This window comes from Fukomys damarensis, unplaced genomic scaffold, assembly GCF_012274545.1.
Source record: "Fukomys damarensis isolate Sample0158 unplaced genomic scaffold, DMR_v1.0_HiC HiC_scaffold_27, whole genome shotgun sequence".
In the NCBI taxonomy this organism is placed as follows: Eukaryota; Metazoa; Chordata; class Mammalia; order Rodentia; family Bathyergidae; genus Fukomys; species Fukomys damarensis.
The window spans coordinates 9310030-9326922 of record NW_022900939.1 but is presented as its reverse complement, the minus strand read 5'-3'; the positions used below and the strand labels follow the sequence as shown (position 1 = coordinate 9326922).

General features: G+C 38.4%; 1 long non-coding RNA gene across 1 annotated transcript in view; it reads right to left on the bottom strand.

The window, feature by feature from the left end:
• Positions 1-16614, bottom strand: part of LOC104854154 — a 27077-nt gene extending 10463 nt beyond the window's left edge. The window contains exons 1-2 of the long non-coding RNA XR_777995.1: positions 16549-16614; positions 11337-11472 (exon numbers count right to left, since the gene is read on the bottom strand). This is a non-coding gene — a long non-coding RNA (uncharacterized LOC104854154). The remainder of the gene's footprint in view (positions 1-11336; positions 11473-16548) is intronic.
• Positions 16615-16893: the final 279 nt, after the last annotated feature.

Sequence of the window (16893 nt, the reverse complement as noted above, 5' to 3'; positions counted from 1 at the left end):
AATAGATTCATTCATAGGAAAATGGATACATATTGAAGATATACTCCTAAGTGAAATAAATAAGTCACACATGTGTAAATACCAAATAGTTTCCCTGGTGTGAATATTCTGCAACAATGCATAAGATTCTAATAAGATTACTGACATTTAGAAATGGGAACAAAGGAGCTAAAAGTGTAGGGAAGGTGGGATGGGTAGGGGAAGAGTAAAAAGGTAAAAGAAAAAAATGTGAGAGAATGAAAAGATGAAAATAAAGTGTAGATGGGGAGGGGGAGAGGGGGTGAAGGGAGGGCAGAGGTAAGGGGAAAAAATGAGAACCAAGACTTGTTATGTAGAGGTACAAGATCCCAACAATGAATGTAACTGTACTGTATCCCTAAAATGTACCAATAAACTCAATTAAAGCTGAAAAAAAAAAAGAATTATTTGCCTCATTTTTTCAGATAAGGAAAAGAAGACCTTGTCCTGGTCTCTTTAGGCTACTGCTGTAAACTACAATAAACTCAAAAGATTGTTATTTTCCCAAAGGGAGGCTGGCAAGTCAACGGTCAAGGTACTGACAGATTCTGTAGCTAGTGAAGGCCCACTTCCTGGGTCGCAAGCGGGACCATCCCTACATTTGCACACAGATCAAGGAATGCTCAAGCTTTCCAGGTGCACTTTATATTAAGGGTCCTACTCCCAATCCTGAGGCTGAAGTGCTTCCAAATCACTTCTTAAAGCCTCTTCTCCAAATGCTGTCATATTTGTTTTAGGATTTCAATGTGCACGTGACAGGGCAAAAACTTTCAGTCCATTGCACACAAGTAGGTCAACTACATTGTAACGTTCAAAGGAAGATCAACCAGTAGCATTTTAATTCCCTTAGTATTCTGAGCCAAGTGTTTTGCCTGTGAAAGCAGCAGTGTGGATTACCTCAGTCACCCTTTGTATTCCTCGTTAGGTTTATGAGACCTCTACTAAGTTCTCTCAAGGAAGACTGCATTGTGGACAGGGAACAGTTTCTGAATTTTCAAAAGCAAGAAATAATCACTTGCTTTGTAAATGTAAAGATATTTATCTTTATTTAGGATTCATGCATTTTATTTAGGTTCCTTCACCACCAGCTGTATGTGGTGATATGAAGGCAATATTTGGAATTGCCAGATGCTGTCACACTGTACCCTTCTGGTTATACTGGTCCTACTAATCTTCTTTATTTCTCGCCATCCCTTATGTATCCTCCCTGGACCCATTCTGTGAAAAGATGAAGACTCTCACTCTTTATTTGAATGTATTTTTGCTTTTGTTTTTGAGTCAGGGTCTCACTATGTAGTTGAGACTGACCTGGAACTCACTATGCAGCCGAGGCTAGTCTTGAACTCACAGTGATCCTCCTGCCTCAGCCTCTCGAGTGCTGGGATTACAGACGTGCACAACCATGCCCAGCTTCTTTATTTGAATGTAATCTAAAAGATTTAAAAACTTCCCAGAGAAGAGAAGAATGTATAAGAAGATGGATGTTGCCATCTAAGAAAAGAGATTAGAAAAATGGCACAGTTTGGCCCAAGGGTCCTGAATTAGAGAAGCACTTGATGAGTCCGAGTCTAAGAATCAGATGGGCAAAAAGTATTAGTGTCTTTAACGATATTTACTAATGAATATTCATAGGTTATTATTATGGGTAGAAAAAATGAATAAAGAGGCAGCATAAGGTGAAAGGAATGAGTGGGCAGTTCTGCTTCTATCGTTAGTTAACTCATGGTCCCTCCAGTCATTTACCTTCCTTTTGTAAAGAAAAACCTGCACTAATTTGCGAGACTCCTCCAACCTCTAAGAGAATACGAATCCAGAAGTATCCCTCGAGCTAGAGTGCAGGAAAAGAGTAGTACAGCCGGAGAACAGATTTGAGCGGCAGGAGAATGAGAATAAATGACTTGTGAACCAAGGCAAGGAAAGAAGCCAATGCCCCTTGTTTTCTGAGATGTAAGGGAGGAAAGAATTTCTGAAGTCCTTTTCCAATATAAATTGGGGATCTGATTTTTATTTTATGGACATTTACCTATCCTGAAACTTGTTTCACCCACTATTTTAGGCATAAAAGTGCTAAAATGCGTTGCTTAGTATATAGAAGGTTGACAATATAGAGCTGTTCCTATTACATGTCAGGATCAAATAAGAAATTCAGGGGGAGTTTCATCGGGCTTAGGGTTTTTAAGATGGAGCCATATGGAACTGCTGTCTTAGGGATCGTGAGCTATTACTGGGCAGTACCCTAGAGGCTGAGTGCAAAGGTTCCGTGTAGTAAACAAAATTATAGGCCCTTCCTTCCCAAGTCTTTTATTCTGTTTCCATAACAGAATAATAGAATAGAATAGGAATGAAGCATGCAGAGGAAAAGGAGGAGATGCTGAGAGAAAATAACATCTGTAGATTCATGTGGTCCCTTTGTCGTAAGAATCCTGAAGGACTAGAAAATAGTGACATGATCGAGCGGAAGAAGAAAGACCTAACGTAGTTTGAGTAGCCAGTCTAAAAAAGGGAGTCGTAATTAGAGTCGGGAGCAGAGATGAGAGAATCCGAAGGGTAGCATGAGCAGAAGGAAGCTGAGTAGGAACCAGCCTGGCACATTTGAGGCCCTGCTACCTTCAGAATTTACTTCGCTGCCCTGAGAAAGCCAGACACCACTAACAAGTCTTAATAAAATCTGCTTTTTGAAAACTACTTCTTTTTCTAGACACTTTTGTGTACAAGTGAACTCACTATATAAAAAAATAAAAAACAAAACCAAAGAAACCTGGAGGCTTCAGCAAATCTGCTGAAAGGAAATGGTATTATCAGCTTAAAGTTCCACTCTTGTTCCAAAGGCTTTGTCTTTACAGAAATATTTACAGAAACACACCAAGTGCGCATGTTCAGAGCAGACTGCTAAGAGGCAGAACTGCATGGATCTAGCCTACAGCTTTCACCGCAGCCACCTGGAACCTAGGCAGTAGAGCAGTAAGAGGTGAAGGCACGAGCGCCTGCAGCACCCCACAACCACCCCACCTCACCCCCATGCACCTCTGGCCTTCTGGCTGTGCTGGTACCTGGATTCACCCCACGAAGTACAGGGTGTCAAAAAGGCCATTGTCCTGAGCTCTAGCTTGATTTTGATTTAATTCACACAGTTAAAGGTGATAGATATACAGCCTTCACAAAGTGTCATTTTCTAAGCTGTGCATGATGCTGTTGTGTTGCTGATTGTATGACTTGGCTAAGATGTTGTGATTGATCTGATTAGTTTTCCTCCCCGGTATAATGAAAAAGAGATTGTCTCAAAGTCATTAGAGACTCAAAACCTAAAGACCAGCTATAACAGGAAGATCGAAATATTATCCCAGGTATCAAAGAAAGGACAGTACCAACAACAAAAATAAAAATGAGAAGACATTCATACAAGGCAAATTCTGGGGGAAATGAGGTAGAAAAGTCTGGTAATCCACCACCTGGACACGCAGTACTGATAGCACAGAAAGTAATAAAAGTGATGAATGAGGCTCTAGAAATATTAAACACAGAAATAATTTCCCAGATAACTACAGATGGTGAGCAGAATGAATGATTTTAGAGACTCTCGAACAGAAACATATTAAAAAATAAATGAGCTCAAGACCATAATAGAAGCCATGAATGCCCAGCATAGGAAAGAAATGGAAACCAGGAATGCCCAACATAGGAAAGAAATGGAATCGAGACAGATTCAAACAGATATCCAGGAGATTAAATACTCTATTGAAAGCACACATAACAGACAGAGCCATGCTGAAGACAGGATATCAGATATAGAAGGCAGGAAGGAGATCAGGGACCATGAAAAGAAGGATCTCTTAAAAATAGTAAGAGAAAAAGAAATCAATCCAACAACTCCTAGATGATACAAAGAAGAATAATATTACTGATAGAAGTCCAGTGAAAAACAGGAGAAAGTACAAATGACATAAAAAAACTGTTCACAGAATTAATGACAAAAAACGTCGCAAACAGAACAAAAAAATTTGACACACAGATGAGTGATCAAACAAACTAGCCATGATAAATAAATCTACACATAAACATATAATAAACAAGATCCCAGAAACCCAACATAAGAACAAAATATTACAAGCAGTTACAGAAAAGAAACAAATCACATGAAAAGGAAAGACCATTAGAATCACAGCAGAATTTTGAACACAAACCCTCAAGTCAAGAAGAGCCCGGAGTGAGGTATTTCAAGCTCTGAAAAAAAAAAAAAAAAAACCTCCAACCAAGACTGATGTATCCTGCAAAACTATCTTTCCAAATTGATGGACAAATAAGATACTTCCATGACAAAGAACACCTGAGAAACTAAATGAATACCAAATCAGCACCCCAAACAATTTTACATAATATCATACAAAAAGACAATGAAGATCACTACTCCATGAGGCCCAAAAGAGCAAATCCATCAGGCAAAGCAAGATATTAAAGGGGGGGATTAAAAAGAGCCAACAGCAGGATAATAACACGATGATGAGGTCAATACATATCAGTAATAACCATCAATGTTAATGGCTCAATTCACCAATCAAAAGAAATAGACTGGCAGAATGCAGTAAAAAGCCAAATCCAACAATATGCTGGATACAAGAAGCGCACCTAGTTCAAAAAGAAACAATAGACTGAAAGTAAAAGGATGGAAAACAGTTCTCCATTTGATAGGAACCCAGAAAAAAGCAGGGGTAGCTATCTTATTTGCAGACAGAGTAAATTTCAAATCAAAACTAATTAAAAGAGACAAAGAAGGTCACTACATCCTTATAAGTGAACATTATATATATGCACCAAATACTAATGCCCCCAACTATACAAAACAAATATTAAGAGACATGAAAAGCCAAATGAGCACTAATACAATTGTAGTGGGGGACTGCAATACCCCACTGTCACAAACAGACAAATCATCTAGACAAAAGAAATCAAGAATGAACTACTAGAACTCAACCAGGCTTTTGAACAAATGGACTTAATAAATGTCTACAGCGTGCCCCCCAACAAAATCAGAATACACATTCTTTTCAGCTGCAAATGGGTCATTCTCCAAAACAGACCACATACTAGCTCATGGAACATGTTTAAGTAAATGCAAAGGAGCTGAACTTATCCTGTGTATATTATCAGACCATAGTGCAATTAAACTGAAGATCAATAGCACAAGAAATGGAAAGAACTTCACAAACACATGAAAATTGAGTATAACTCACCTAAACAATCAATGGGTCAGAGAAGAAATTAAAGAAGAAATTAGACAGCTTTTTACAATTTAATGATAATACCAATACAACATACAGGAATTTATAGGACACAATGAAAGCAGTTCTATGAGAGAAATTTATAGCAGTGAATACCCACATTAGGAAAACAGAGTGAGCTCAAATCAAAATCTAATGCTAAATCTTCAGCTTCTAGAAAAAGAAGAGCAAGACAAACCCAAAGCTCAAAAAAGGGAGGAAATTATACAGATCACAAGAATCAATATAATGGAGACTAAAAGAATGATACAAAAACTCAAGGAATTAAAGAGTTGGATTTTTGAAAGAATAAATAAAATTGATAAACCCTTAGCCAACCTTATCCAAAAAAGAAAGCAAAGTCTCAAATTCATGCAATTAGGAATGAAAAAGGTGAAGTCACAACAGATTTAGCAGAAATCCAGAGGATCATCAATACCCTCTTCAAGAACCTGTACTCTAATAAAATGGAAAATACAGAAGAAATGGACAGATTTCTAGATGTGTATGAATTACCAGAGCTGAACAAAGAAGATATAAAAATTCTGAATACCCCAACTACAATTAGTGAAATTGAAAACGTAATTAAAAATTGACTAACAAAAAAAGCCCAGGTCCTCATGGATTCACTGCTGAATTCTACAAAACAATTCAGAGAACTATTGCCACTGCTCTTTCAACTTTTCAATGAAATTGAAAGGGAAGCAATACTTCAAAATTCATTTGTGGAAGCAAGTGTTACTTTAGTTTCAAAATCAGGGGAAAAAAAACCAACCAAAAAGAGAACTATAGGCCAATCTCCCTAACGAACACAGAAGCAAAAATCTTCAATAAGATACTAGCAAACAAAATACAGAGGGTCATCAAGGAGTTCATACACTCTGACCAAATTGGATTTATCTCAGGGATGCAAAGATGGTTCAACATACATAAATCAATGAATGTAATACACTATATTAACAGAGTCAAGGACAAAAACCATATGATCATCTGTACAGATGCACACAAAGCATTTGACAAAATTCAACACCCATTCATGATAAAAAAAAACACCTGCATAAAATTGGAATAGATGGTATTTATCTCAACTTGATAAGGCTACCCATGAAAAGCCAACAGCTAACATCTTACTAAATGGTCAAAAACTGAAAACCTTCACCCTAAAATCAGGAATAAGGATGTCCACTCTCACCACTCCTGTTCAATATAGTTTTGGGAACATTAGCTACAGCAAATAGACAAGAGAAAAAAATAAAAGCAATAAAAATAGGAAAGGAAGAAGATAAATTGACATTTTTTGCTGATGATATGATACTCTACATAAAAGACCAAAGAAACTCCACCAAAAGACTTCTAGACTTTATTGACAGATTTTGTAGAGTACCTGGATATACTAGAAAATCAATAGCCTTTGTGTACACAAATAACAGAATCACTGAGAGAGAATTTAAGAAAGCAACCCTTTTCACAAAAGCTTCCAAAACAATGAGATATCTAGGAATCAATCTAATGAAGGAAGCAAAAGACCTGTACATTGAGAACTACAACACTCTGAAAAAGAGATCAAAGAGGATATAAGAAAATGGAAAAACATCCCTTGTTCCTGGGTAGAAAGAAGCAATATAGTGAAAATGGCCATACTCCCAAAACTGCTATACAGATTCAATGCAATCCCAATTGAGAAGCCAACAGTATATTTCACTGAACTAGAAAAAAACAAAATCAAAATTCATTTGGAACCATAAGAGACCTAGAATAGCAAAAGCCATTCTAGGCAACAGAAACATAGCAGAGGGTACCACAGTCCCCGACTTGAAACTATACTACAAAGCCACTGTGATAAAAACAGCATGGTACTGGCACAGAAACAGACCTGAGGATTAGCAGAATAGATTAGAAGATGCAGAAACAACTCCAGACATACCCAGCTACCTCATCTTCACAAAAGAGCCAACCATCCAATCGATTGAGACCCAATTCAAAAAGGGACAGCTGAAATGAACAGACATTTCCAGACAAAGAACTAAAAGCAGCAAATAAACATATGAAAAAATGTTCCACATCACTGGTCATTTGAGAGATGCAGATGAAAACAACACTGAGATTTCACCTCACCCCAGAAAAAAATGGCTGCTATCAAGAAATCAGCAGATAACAAATGCTGATTAGGGTGCAGGGAGAAAAAAAAACACTTCTCTGTTGTTGGTGGGAGTGAAGACTGGTGCAGCCACTGTGGAAATCAATATGGAGATACCTCAGAGAACTAGGATTAGAGGTCCCATTTGACCCAGTTATTCCCCTGCTGGGTATCTTCCCAAAAGATTTAAAAGAATCATACCACAGTTTTACATGCGCACCCATGTTTATAGTGGCACAGTTTGTAATAGCTAAAACTTGGAATCAGCCTAATTGCCCATGAACTGGAGACTGGATAAAGAAGATGTGTTGGTTTGTTGGTCGGTTTGTTTTAATAAAATGGAGTACTACTCAGCTATTAAGAAGGAGAAACAAGAGACATTTATAGCTAAGTGGATGTTCCTTGAGGACACACTCTTCATTGAAATTAATAAGACAAACATTTGTAGATACCATATAATTTCTCTGGTGTGATAAACTAAAAGCGTAAATAAGGGTCAAGATGTATAATTGATATTTTGTAATAGGAAGAAAAGGTCTAAAGGTATTGGGCATAATGGGAGGGATAGAGGAAAGGTGAAAAGGGAAGAGAAAAAATAAGAGAAAAGGAAAAAAAATGGAAACAAAGTCTGTAAATAGGCAAGGGTGGACAGGGGAAGGGAGGGCAGGAAAATGGAGAAGAAATAAGAACCAAAATACATGATGTAAAGGTACAAGGTCCTAGTGATGAATGTAACTGTACTGTATATCTAAAATGTACATATGTATGTATATGCACATATGTGTATACAGAAAGAAATAAACATGCATGTTCAAAATTATAGTTGTTGACTAATTAAAAAAAATAGGCTTTTCACATATTCTCCCAAGTATTACCGGGAGTTAAGGGATGTTTGCCCTTCCGCCCATCTGAACTGAGATTACTTTTATCCACAGAGTCCCTGGTGGGCATAAGTAGGGTCCCCACTTTAGTTTCTACTGCCTTTGGTATCCATCTTTCTGGATGTTTCCTCCTGGTTTAGTAGTTTCCTGTGAGGGTTCTGACAAATGATCTGAAAGCCGGTGGTTTAAAACATCGTAAATCTATTTTCTCTAAGTTCGGGAGACCAGAAATTCAGTCAGATTCACCGTGCCCCAGGAAGTTGTCTGGAGGGCTGTACTTCCTTGGAGACCCTAGCAGAAAATCCCCTTCCTTGCTTCTTTCCACTTCTAATGGCTGCCGCTAGACTCACGGTTGCAACACTCCTATCCCGCTTCAGGGCCCATTGCATCATCTTCACACACATGGGATTAAATTGAAACTCAACCCAGCAATCCAGAACCGACACTCTATCCCAAATGCTAAATGTAATGAAATGTGCAAAGACCCTTGATCCACTTAAGGTCACATTTACAATTTCCAGAAACTACCTTCTAGTAACTTAAGGGGTAGCTTTTGCACGTGACATCTTTTACCTCCCATTGCTCGATTGATCTGCTGCCCAGAGTGAATAATAGCATTTCTCACTTTGATCTTTCTTACAAGGAGATTCCCACAGAATAGCTCTCTCTTATTAGAGAGTTGTTTTCCTTATACTAGAGACTTATGCATATGAAGTGAGCAGCAAGGATAGGATGCAATTCAAGCTGGATTTAGGGCTAGTATTTCCTCTGCTATTCTTCTCCTAAGAGAACAAAAAAGGAAGGAGAAGAAGGAGGAGGAGGGAGAGAAAGGAGGGCGTTATTCCGTTATATAATATTGTACTTTTTAGTCAGTTTATGCTTCCTAGTACTTTAGTTACCTGAGGTGCACCATGGTCCAAAAATACCAAATGAGAAATTGGAGAAATAATTCATATATTTAAAATAATTTTAGTGCAATATTTGTTGTATTTGTTCTATTTTGTGTCTGTTACTTTTGTTCATTTTTTACTGTGCAACAAAACTTCACCATTAAGTATGTGTGCATAGGAAAAAACATAATAATAGATGTAGGCTTTGGTACATGTGCAGATTCAGATATCTACTGAGGTCTTGGAATGTAACCCCATAGTTAACAGGAAACTATCCTAATGCTTTCCCACGTACAATGACATTTTTCTGTCTGTATTTGTCCTTCCCAGTACCAGGCTTTGCTATACCCTTCAGCTCATGGGAAGCACACAAAAGAAGAGAGATCCCCTTTACTAATAGGAAACTGTATCTTGTCATGGTGGAGACAGATTATCCCTCTACTTACTATGCAAAAATAGAGTCCTGAATGACAAAACACCCTACTGAAATTCCACAGCAAAGACTTAGAAATACCGCTATCTCAGTATGTCTGCTTTGGCTATGTCTTCCCACGTATTTTCTAGGGTTAGTTCTATTGTTTTGTTTAGAAAAATTCGAAAACCATCCTCAAGCTACAGAGGTGATGGGTATGTAGTGAATGGGTCCAAGAATTTTAGAGTAAAGTAACTGCAAATATCCCACAAAATATAATTGAAACAAGGCCTCACTCTGTTTCAAAGTTTCATAAAAACTGTAGATGGCCCCACAGGTGTAAGCTTACAAGATCTCGAGAAAAGGTGCATAATCAAAAGTATACAAATACAAGGAAACCTACACAGTCACATATTAGAGATGAAAACCTTGATTAGCATCTAAAAGTTCGATCTGCACAAAATAGATCTCTTCTCTTGTCTGCAGCAACTCTTGTACACCCTCACAGCAAGAGTTTGTTACTACTCTCTGTGTGATTCTCCTCAAGAAGCTATGCATTCTGTATCTGCACAGATACACTTCTACCCATCTCCCAATTATCTACACATCTCAAATTACGATTTTACAAGAAGACAATCTGAATGCTCATCAGACCTATTAGTCAGAACTTTTACTGCGGTTCACCCATGAACATCTAGGTTGACTTCCTTTGAGGCAAGTGCTCACTGAAAGCCCAATCAACTGTGGAAGACAGGGCTCACCTAGCTCCAGCCAGCCCTCACAGATGCTTAAAGACTATTGGAAAGGAGTGAGAGGTGAGAAGCTCATAGAAGGTAGCACAGGGCATGGCACATATTTAAGTCTCAGTCTATGCAGAACATTGCTTGTTCAGAGATCACGTACACCAGCCCTATACTGCAGCATTCTGAGTTTACTGTGTGGCTCCCTTTCCCTCTTGGACTGATAGTGTAAGCTCAGTTGTACACCCGGGCATATCAGGGGACCGGGAGCTGTGTGCACACAGTCTGCTCACGCCCACAATGTGGTGCCCTTAGAGAGAACTAGGTAATGCGTTAAACTTTTAACATGAGCGGGATGCTGTGTTAGCACTGAGCTCGACGCTCTCCTTGGTGCTGTTAGATACACATGGCAAGCCTTCATTCTCATCATGTTTATTGCTCCAGCATTGCCTTAGGGGGTTATAAAAACTAGTAGGGACCTATGTAATTTTTCTGGCATGGCTAAGAGAATAGCCTTAAACTTGGAGACTGATCTCTGAGTATAAAGTGGTAATGGGCTATCATTCACGCCTTTCCTTCCTGGCTGCATTAAATAACACTTTGGTATTTAGCCATAATTCACAGTCTGCGGTAGCTGTGTCAGAGGGGAGGGAGGAGTTCACTCAGTTTGACTGCAATTTCAAACACAAATGCAGTGAAGAATAGTCTTGCTGAGCCTACAGAAATTATTATTCTAGACACAGCTATTTTCATTTGGGTAAATGTTGGATCCTGTACTTAAAGAAGAAAGGAAAAAAAAGTGACTGTGACCAGGGAGATGGCTTGTATCTCAGAGTAGTGGGGGTAAGGTAGATTTTTTTTCCTTTAATGAGATGATTTTTCCAGCTAGAGAAAACCATATTTGAATGTAGGAAAAGAATTGTGGATGTAATGTCCTGAGAGAGGCTTTGAAAGGCAGTCATTCCATTTCAGAGAGACATAACATTAGAATTCACAAACTTACAATGGGGTGAAGTCTCTGTGGGTGGAAGGGTTTCCTGTCCTTGTGGAGCATCCACTCTGGCCCTGAGCTCCAGGCCTGGGACCACCAGGCATCCCCTCTCCTTATGGTTCCAGAGCAGCTTATTCTGATAAGCTACCTATGGTAAAAGAAGAGAAAACAGATATGCTGTGAGTTCAATAAATGGAGAAATTTTCTTCATTGGGTCCCAGGATTTGTGAACAAGCAAAAATCACTATTAATGTATGCTATGCATACAGGCAGTGTAATAGTTTAATAACAATACTAATTACGACCATAACTGTGCAATCACGTAGACTTTGACTTGAATCCCAGTCACACTTCCTACCTGCGAAAATCTCAGACTAATTACGTTAGCTTCCCTAATTTTGGTTCCTTCAATTGTCAAAGAACTATACTAATGTGTACATGATACTATTAAATTGGATAGTGTCTATAAAGTACTTAGCACAGGACCTGAAAAAAAATGAAAATGACCTAGCTCAGTACGGTTAGCCTCCTGCTTTTTCTACTGTCCTCATCTGGAACCAATTTACCAGTGTCTTTACCCTGTTGACAACACAGTCTTTTTTTTCCCCAAGCTCTTTTGATGTTTTCCAGCCCTTCGACTGTGGCTTATGTTTTCACCACCTGATCTCCTGGCTTCCACACTCATTTTCCTCAGTAATGTTTTCCAACATTTAGAACTCACTTTTTAAGCAGGATTCCTCAGATATGCACCTTTGATTTTTCTCTATCCGCAGAACAGATGAGATTTCGTGAGTGTGTTCCATTTTGCTTAACACCCTTCAGGGGTCTGACACCACATCTTTTAAAGTACTGCTTAAATAAATATTTTATAATTTTTTAAAAGTATTGGTCTCTTATGCTAAACTAAAAGCTCTGTGAAGGACAAAAACATTCCATGGACTTTACCATGAGTAAAAATTCCAGGTCTTACCATGGTCTCTAGGACTTAAACGTTACTCGATAAGTCCTGAGGGTTCAATAATAGTTCTGTTTCTTGTATGTTATTTGCAGGAAGAACACCAGTAAGGCTGACTCAACTGGAGTGATGCAGTGTCTGTACTGCAAATGATTATCCAGGTCACCACAAATGGTTGGGACCCCAATGAATACAACTGTTTCCCTGTGGTTGTTCTTTGAAATGTGCACTCCTGAGTATGAGCAGATGCAACCAACTGCCATAGACTGTGTAGTTTAAAAAGTGGAGATGTATTTCTCAGAGGCTGCAAAATCCAAGCTCAAAGCACTGGGAGATATTGGGTCTAGAAAGAATCCTCTTTCTGATTTTCAGGTAGTTGTTTTCTCATTATGTCCTCACATGATGGAAAACAGAAAAACAGACCTCTTGTCTCTTCTTCTAAGGGAACTAATTCTGCTCATCAGGGCTCCACCTTCCTGACCAATCGTCTGTGAAAGACCCCACTTCCCAGAAATGACACATCATGGGGTTAGGATCTCACCTATGACATTTCCTCACACGGGATGAGCCTGCACATTCAGTGCAAAACATGAAGAGCCCGCAAGGAGGCAGAGGGTACCCATGAGTCCTTTAGGAGCAGGCTAACTGTCCTGGCAGGACTCTCACATGTTTTCTCAGCTCCGTTATGATTAGGTTTATGCATTTGATGAGACAAGAGCCAAAGGTCCCCATGAAGATTTCGCTTTCCTAGAATGTAAATTTGTTCTTAAGTAGATATCTGAATTTCAAACTCATATTTAACCACGAGCTTTAGCTTCCTCAGTATCAAAAGAGTCTTCAGAGAATCTGACAAAGTTAATCAACAGGTCGTGCTCCCAGTGCGAAAACTTTCCATTTTCTGTCCCCTCTGAAGAAGGGCTGGGTACTATCGTTTCTATGTGTCCGGTGCTGACATGGTTAACAATTCACATATTTTTGAATGAATGAATTACTCAACATAAGCTGATATTCTGAGGATATAAGGGAAATGAGTCTATCGGGTATTGATGAGAGATAGTCTTCATTTAATAACTTATTTAATGTATACAACAACTAAGGACTATCTCCTATTTATAGATAACGATACTGATCAAGTCTGTCCTTTCTTTAACACAACATGCAGCTAACCTGAAACTTCCTAGGCTCTAAGAAAGACAATGACAGAACTTCACAATAAATTCTAATGGGGAAACTATATCTAGAAATTATACATACAGGGTGATACTGGAGCACCCAAATAACACTTAAAATCTTCATGGACAAGAGAAAATGTCCCAAAGAAGTGATTTTTACTCTGCTACTGAAAAACTAAGAAGCAGGTAACTAGAAAGCACACAATGGAGGGGCTTTTGAGAAGAGAACATAGCTAATGTGAAGGCTTGTTTTAGACATTTGCCTGTCACACCTGAAGGATGTGTAGATGAGTGGCAAAACTTAAGAGTTGTAGCAGATGAAGTTAGAAGGAACTAGATGAGAAATAATGGCCTCAAAAGTTCAAAGTATGGATGTTCCATTACAAATTTTTAAGCCATTGAAGGTACATAGATTCTCTTTCAAAATTTCCACCATTATATCCAGTTATAACATAGAAAATGAATAGAGAGAGGACACAATGGAAAAAGTGACTGAGGAATAGGAAGAAATCATCCCTCGGTAAGGGATAAGAGTGATAATAGAAGCTGAGTAGCTAGGGATGGGTACATAGATTCATTTTTTAAGTGTTCAGAAATAATCAACATGTTGTGGAGTGGTTACCATTTTGTCTAACTTACACATAGATCACTGCATGGTTAAAAGAAGGGAAGTGATCTGACCAGACGCAGAGGAACTTCAGACCAGATGGGCTCCAAAGCTTGACCCTTCCCATCACGTGATATCATCTTCCAAAGGCAGCTTCATCAGCCAGATAATTGGAAACTAACCTCCCATGAAGACCACCATTCTCCACAAAGCCACCAGAATCTTGTCCATATGGCAAGCAGGGTTCCCTCTGTTTATTCCCTCAAATACTAGCTGCTGTGCAAGACCTCAAATTAATAAATGCAAATTATCTTAGCAAATCAGTTTCAGAAACCTCACCCAGACACTATCAAGCAGTTATTGATTAAGAGTAGACATATTAACAGGCAAATCAGGATTACCCGTGTCTCTTTTATACATCATTTTTTACAAATATAGACAGGGTTTACCATGTCTAAAAGAATTTAAAAATCCTCCTTATTCGCCTCTCAAAGTGAGCACCTCCTTGCTTATTTGCTTCTTTCATTGGCAAGAATAAACAAATCTTAAAAACATGATGAGTCGGGCCATTCTCTGTGTTGTGTAAGTGGCTCCAGAGGACTCCAGAAGGTCCCAGTTGAGGGTCATTACCTCTTTCAGCCCCTGGGGAAGCATTCTGTAAATAACTGCTTCTCCACTTTACAAGGGTATCTTGGTGTTGCAGCCTGGGCCAATGCCAGGAAATAACTTCTGAACTGGGAAGATGTGGCTGATTAACTTTCCATTAAACGCTTCCTGACTCCATGCCTAAACTTGGGGTATCAAGCTGAGAGCTGAGAAAAGAGAAACAATCTGAATGCTTCACTGGTAATTAACATCACCAGGCGACAGACCCTACTACCTGGCCGGTCCCATCAACAAGGATAACTGGGAGAACTAGCTTCCAGGGCTTAGCCCCCTGGTTACTTTTCTACAGCTACTATTTTTCTAAAGACAAAAAGATGAAGGAGAAGCTAGCTGGTTTTTTTCCTCTATCTGTAGGTGGTTGTGTTGCCTGAAGGTGCAAAAAAAAGATCTTTTAGAGAAAAGGGTCTCAGATAAAAGGTAAATACATTATCACTCGGCATGTTAGAAAAAGTGTGAATGTGAGTGAATATATATTTATATATATATTTCAACTACAGAACTTGGTGAGAAAGCAGATTCCAGAAATTCTGTTTCCAGGGTATTCACAAGAAATCTCCTGTAAGGAATTCTGGGGCAAATAATTGTCTTTATCAGGTAGTTAGATCCAATTTAAAAAGCATTTATGTTGTAGCAACTTAGCAGCTCTTCCCTAAGAAAAGATACCACTCAAAAGTATTGTGCAGTGGTTCTTGGGAAATGCGAGTTACTTCAAGTTAGCAATTCATACAGTGTTTAACATGTCGAATATCATTGCATTTTTCTTTTTTTTTCTCATTGAGTTTATTGGTATTTTTAAGTATACAGTACAGTTACATTTATCATTGGGATCTTGTACCTCTACATGATAGATCTTGGTTCTCATTTTTCCCCGTACCACTGCTCTCCCTTCACCCTCTCTCCTCTCCCCTATTTGCAACGACTTTGTTACCATTTTTTCCTTTTCTCATATTTTTTCTTGTCTCTTATTTCCTTTCCCCCACCCTTCCCACTTCCCCTACACCTTTAGCCCTTTTCTTCCTATTTCATATTATCAATTATACAATTTGGATCTTTTTACATTTTTAGTTTTTCACATGGGAGAAGCTATTTCGTGTGTGTTTTATTTATTTCACTTAATGACAAACATTGCATTTTTCTAACAATTACAAATGTCCTGCTACACCTCCCAGAGTTTGGTGTAGCCTGCCTCCGAACACTCTTTGGGAATCATGGATGTTGACTTAGACTCCCGGAGTCTGTTTTATTGTCAGAAAATGGTCTCATGCTTATGAATGAGGAATTGCCCACCCTTTTGAAGAGAGAAGGTATTTTTCTATTTCATGCAACCCCACAACTTCTCTAGGCATATTATGGTCTCCATTTCTTTACAAAGAAGTTTCAGAAGTAACTGGTCTGTGGTTACAGAGGTAGGAGATGTGGGATTCATAACTTGAATTTAGGTCTTTTTTACTCAAAAATCTATTGTCTTTTGGGCTGGAAATTTAGCTCAGTGGTTCCACCACCTGCCTTGCAAGCACAAGGACCCGAGTTCAATCCCCAGTACCAAAAAAAAAAAAATGATTAAAAAAATCCATTGTCTTTCAATGAATGCCAACGAGGGCAAGTTGAAAACATCGAACAAGTACTACTTGTGCTTTGATTTTTTTTTTCAACATAGAATGATATGCTCTGGCAAATTGGTGGTGATTTTAACTTTAAATATATGTGAAAATTATAGTAATGACAATCATGGTTGGAAGTATAAAGTTCCATTTACACATTGAGAGCTAAATTTGTCCTTAACACCATTAGTCTACCAAAGGAAAAACAACATGTTCTACTTACTTCTTTCTTTCAAAGTACAGAGTGTACGAAATTGTCCAGAATTCCTTTCGAAATTTCATTTCTGTGATGGATAATCCTGGTTGTCAATTCCATTGGCTTGACAGATCCCTAAGAGATTAAAGGAAAAACAAAAAGACTTCTGAGTTTTATCCACTTAACGATTTACCCTGAGCCTCATTCTAGCAGCACATTGAAGTTCTGACCATCTTGAGCTGTGCTCAGGAAGGTGGCATTTCAACCAGCTGATTGATAAAAGTGTTGTTTTTATATTTCCTCTTATATTATTTTATAAAAATTTAACCCAAAATGTGCAATTTTTGGTCATCCTGCGTGTAAATGACTGGA